This window comes from Nerophis lumbriciformis, linkage group LG14, assembly GCF_033978685.3.
Source record: "Nerophis lumbriciformis linkage group LG14, RoL_Nlum_v2.1, whole genome shotgun sequence".
In the NCBI taxonomy this organism is placed as follows: Eukaryota; Metazoa; Chordata; class Actinopteri; order Syngnathiformes; family Syngnathidae; genus Nerophis; species Nerophis lumbriciformis.
Window position 1 is genome coordinate 22,328,609 of NC_084561.2, and position 5,739 is coordinate 22,334,347.

A 5,739-nucleotide genomic window follows, 5' to 3' on the forward strand; every position below is an offset into this window, starting at 1 on the left:
ACCAGGGGCCATTTGTTTTCCGCAACTCCTTTTTTGATATATTCTGCAAATTGAATCAACAGCCAGCATTAGAATACTGTATTACGCATAAAGCTGCATGCAGCATAACAAAACACCACACTGGTAGGAGTATGATGCCTTGGATGTGCAGTAAACGACTGTCACCATGGGGACATCCAGTAGTACACGCAAAAACTTCATTTAACCCTTGTGTGGTGTTTGGGTCTGTGGGACCCGTTTTAATTTTTATTCAAAGAAAAATGATACAATTAATTAATTTTTCAAACTGAGACTCACTGACTTTGGCTCATTTTTTGTGAAGAACATATATCAGAATACATATTTAATGACCACACACAATACACCCCCCGACACATTTCTATTACATATAAGATGTCCGGGTCCACTGGACCCGGGGCTAATAGAAGTGTGGAAATTGATGTTCTGTGTACCACACCCACACACACACACACACAGCAGGCCTAGGCAGGAGGAGGACAGAGTGTAGGTACACAGAACATCAGAGGGTCAAATGTGCGAGAAAATGAGAGCAGACAGTGTTGACAAACAATGTTGCAACCTTGTGTGGGAACCGCAAGTGCAGAAACACAAAAGAATCCCTGTGGGATGCAGAAAATGTTTCCGTGCAACGTTCATATTGTTGTTACTCAGCCAGCGTTTGTGGGTCTGATGGACTTTAATGTTAAAATACTGAACAGATGTTTATTGGGATAAGGTAAACATCTGTTCAGTATTTTAACATAAAAGTGTTTGATTGTGAGGCATTAAAAGCCACAAAATGCAATGGGTCCATCAGACCCACAAACGCTGGCTGAGTAACAACAATATGAACATTACACAACGGTTAAAATAGGGCACCACCTTTGCCACAGTCTTAGTAGATCACCTGCAACACACCCAATAGTTTTTTAGATTGACCTTGTTATTTGGATCCTAATAGATCAGACACAACGTTTTGAGTTAAATTGTTTTAGTTCCTGCTTTCCCTGAAGGCAACATGATATGGGACAGCCTGTGGCATTTTTGCAAAGCTGTCTGTCATGATTCCGTACCTCTTTCAGTCGATGACATGCCCCCCACATGAAAGTTAAAGTCTGAAACTGAAAAGAAAAAAAATGTTGCTGTAAAAAATAAGATTTTAAATTGGAAAAAATATACCTGTATATATAAAAGTGAAAACCCTAAATATATAATTTCTTCAAAATAATTACAGGAGTTAATCATAATTATATTTATTCAGAATTCCAATCAATCAATCAATGTTTATTTATATAGCCCTAAATCACAAGTGTCTCAAAGGGCTGCAACATCCTCGGTACAAAGCCCACATAAGGGCAAAGAAAAACTCACCCCAGTGGGACGTCGATGTGAATGACTATGAGAAACCTTGGAGAGGACCGCATATGTGGGTAAACCCCCCCCCCCCCCCTAGGGGAGACAGAATGCAATGGATGTCGAGTGGGTCTGACATAATATTGTGAGAGTCCAGTCCATAGTGGATCCAACATAATAGTAAGAGTCCAGTCCATAGTGGGGCCAGCAGGACACCATCCCGAGCGAATTGTTGTGCATTTATTTTTATTTTTAATACAATGACCTATTTTCAAAATTCATCATCCAAAATTTATTTTTCAGTTTTAAATACAACACTTTTGGAAGTTTTGTATTTAAAATATCATGTCAGATATCCAAGTGGCCTGCCATGGCTCTTCAATTTTGCTATATGCAGGCCTCGGATGTCGTCGTGGCTTGTGCAGCCCTTTGAGACACTTGTGATTAAGGGCTATATAAATAAACTTTGATTGATTGATTGAAATGTTTCTAGAAATACACAAAATGCAGAAAACAATATTTATATCTTACAGCTCAACAGTGACATCCTATGGTCCTAAAATGGTATATCAAAACAAAAGTTCACACTGGAGCATGAACAGTTTTTAGCACTGGCATGTTGGTTCACTGAGTAGGTCAAAACTGTCATGACATTGTTTTTCTCATGTACCTGTATTTTGTTTTATTTCCTGCCCAGCACCCTTATTTTGGTTTCCATTTCCTGTTTTCCTCCATTTGACACTATTTCTCCAGTCTGGGCGTTGGTTTCCTCACCTGTCCCTAATTGGCAATCAGGACGCACCTGTTCCTGGTTGCCAATCAGGATGCTATATCTGCTTGCCCTTGATCATTGCTTGTGTTTTGCGTCTAACAAAGCATCAAGCTTTCCTGTCTCCTTTTTCAAGCGTTTATACGTCCTGTGCACTCCCCTGCTGCACTACACTTTTGTGTTTCGACAATTAATATATTTGTACGTGTGCTACACTCACCGTCTAAATCTTGGGGTTCAAGACCAACACAGACTAGATCAAAATAACTTCAAAATCCAGTGTAGTTGAGACCATAACCAGTATTGCATTGCAATAAAAGAACACAACAATGATATCCATGCATCACAAAATGCACAATGAGGCTGTTTGTGAGTCGAGCGCACTAGCCAATGAGCTAAAAGCCTAACTCTAAAGGTGTCAGGAAGTGAGGTTTACATCTGTTACACTGGCATCCAAATGGCAAAAAACAATAGTCCAGGATATCACTCACCCACTACACAAATACATCATCCCACTACCATCAGGGCGCAGGTACAGAACTATCAAATTCCGGAGGGCCCGCCTCAGGAAAAGCCTTATCCCTGCAGCTATAGCCGCCCTTAACAGCAGGCCCGGCCGACCCGTCTGACAAGCCTGTAAATGTGTGTTAGTCTTATATGATGTCTTTTTGTTATTTTTTTTGTGTGTGATGTGTAATGTCTAGTGTTTAAATGTACGGCAGTGACAATGAATTTCCCCAAGGGGACCAATAAATCTAAATCTAAATCTAAAATCTAAATTAAAGATGAATGACAATATGAAGGAGGAATATAACAACATTGCCTCAAACTATACAGGAAGTTACAATTGCACAAAAAAGTATTGCTGTCAGTCATTTTCCTATCATTGCCTGCTGACAAAGAAAGGATTAAAAGGTTGACGTCTCTCTTACTTGCAGTCTGACACCAGCATGTCTGAAGCCGGACTTTACACAGTCAGCACTGACTGACAGGCAGTCAGAGATTGCTCGACCTTTTGATCCGGCGCTGAGGCCCAATAATCTCACATCAAAGAGGCGACTCCTTTTCCTAAAACACAAGGTTCTCAATCGCCACACATGCTTGTCTTGTGTTTTCTCGGGACAAGAAACTGCTGAAATAAAAAAAATTAAAAAAGGCCTTGTTGCAACTCAAATAAACATATACTGTCAATAAAAGTTGTGGATTTAATACAGTCATTCATTTTGATTAGAATAAAATTATATATAGGCGACTTGTCCAGGATGTAACCTGCCTACCGCCCGAATGCAGCTAGGATAGGGCCCCATTCCCTTCCCCCCTACCCTCGTGACGCCGAAGAGGACAAGCGGTAGAAAATGGCTGGATGGATATATATAGTAGGCACTATGCTGATGCTTCTCAGGTCAACAGTATGACGAGGCGATACCGCCCCTCACCTCAACACACACTCACACACACCACCTCTCCCGAATTCGGAGTTCTCAAGGTTGGCAAGTATGGCGGGGCATCAAAATGAAAACAATAACAAGATTTCGGGGCTGTTAATCTAATTTTGAAATGAGCATATCCCGGCTGAACTACTGTTATCAGTCATAAAGGTTTTTGAAAAGAACATGATTTATCAATGCCTTTTGACATATCAGGGCCATTTAATGATGACTTGACATGAAATGAATACACATGGCTCCTTTAAGAAACACTAAAATAATTAAAGAATATAAATTGTGGAGTGAAATAGTTATGGAATCACTCAATTCTGAGGACAAAAGTATAGATTCACTCTGTAAATTTTAATTAATTAATCTGTTAATTATTCTGCTGTTAAAAAAGGGGTGCTCACACCCTGGAGAGCTGTTGCACCAGGTGGATAGACATGAATCATGGCTCCAACACGAGAGATGTCAATTGCAACAAAGGAGAGGTTTGTCAAACTTCTTCAAGAAGGTAAATCACCTTGCAGTGTTGCAAAAGCTTCGTAAGAGGAGCTCAAAATGGTGATGTCGATACCAAAGGTCGTATCAGTATATGATCGATACTAGAGTGTTTACATCAGGGGTGTCAAACTCAAATACAGAGTGGGCCAAAATTGTAAACTGAACAAAGCCGCGGGCCAAGGTTGAACAAATTAACCTTTTAATAGGGACCCAAACAAGTTTTGCATTGAATATTGAACAAGCAAGGCTTATATAACTTTATAGTGACATGCGAAATTGAGTTTCAAATAATAATAATAGTAATTCAAAAATATCAATGACATATCAAATACAATTTAAATAAAAATTGAATGCCTCTTTTCTATTTGCAGCCTTCTGAGGTAAATATCAACATTAACTTTTTTTCCACAGGCTAATACATTTGAAAATAAAATAACAATGAATAAATCAACCATTCAGGCCTTTTTACTGCTCAGTTTGCAACACACTGATCTAATCTGATGTGCCCAAGCCAGATACCTGCCATCTTTTCTTGGATGCTAGTTCATTAATGTCGGGGCTCAGGCTTTGAGCTGAGGCAACCTTCATTATTGAACGAAGGTGTTCATCAGTCATTATATCTCGTAGCCCACCACAGAAGAAATACCCAGAACCCTTTGCAGCACTAACTCTTCCGGGACGCTACAATATACACCCCGCTACCACCAAACCCCCCCCCCACCTTGTAGCTCCCGGAAGAGTCAGTGCTGCAAAGGGTTCCGGGTATTTTTATGTTGTGTTTATGTTGTGTTACGGTGCGGATGTTTTCCCGAAATGTGTTTGTCATTCTTGTTTGGTGTGGGTTCACAGTGTGGCGTATATTTCTAACAAAACTTAAAGTTGTTTATACGACAACCTTCAGTGTAAATTGTATCGTTGTTGATCAAGTATGCGTTGCATTCACGTGTGTGTGTGCAGAAGCGGCACATATTATGTGACTGGGCCAGCACACGTTGGACTGGATGAAAAGCGCATGTGAAGCGGATGTGACGATTTTCGGGACGGGCACTGAAATCTGGTACTCTCCCGGGAGGGTTGGCAAGTATGAAAATTAGCGGTGAATGCGGTGTTACCGCGGCACCGCCGCTGAATATAATTGGCGGGCCAGCTCTAGTGTTAATTTGATATTGCCTCAAGGGCCAAGTGAAATTACACGGCGGGCCAAATTTGGCCCGCGGGCCAGAGTTTGACACCCATGGTTTAGATCCATATTTTTATTTTCTCAAAATAATTTGTTGTTGTTTTTGTTAATGTTTACAACCCCCAGGTAAAAAAAGGTAGTTTCAATATTGTGTTGATATTGTTAAACTGTGACACTCCCCATAAATAAATGGAAATGCTTACAGTTATTACAAATGATCGTTATGGGACGATCCTATTCATGGATGATTGGTATCGGCATCGGCAGCAATAAACTCTGTCCGGAACATCCCTAGTTTTATACAAGATATTTGTTTTCTTAATTGTCGATGAATGAATGGGTGGCGTGGCTCTGATGGTAGAGCGGCCATGTCAGCAACTTGCGGGTTCCAGGTTCATACCCTTGTCACTGCCGTTGTGTCCTTGGGCAAGATACTTTACCCATCTTGATCCCAGTGCCAACTACACTGGTGTATGAACTTTTTAGGCACAACTCCCTTATTC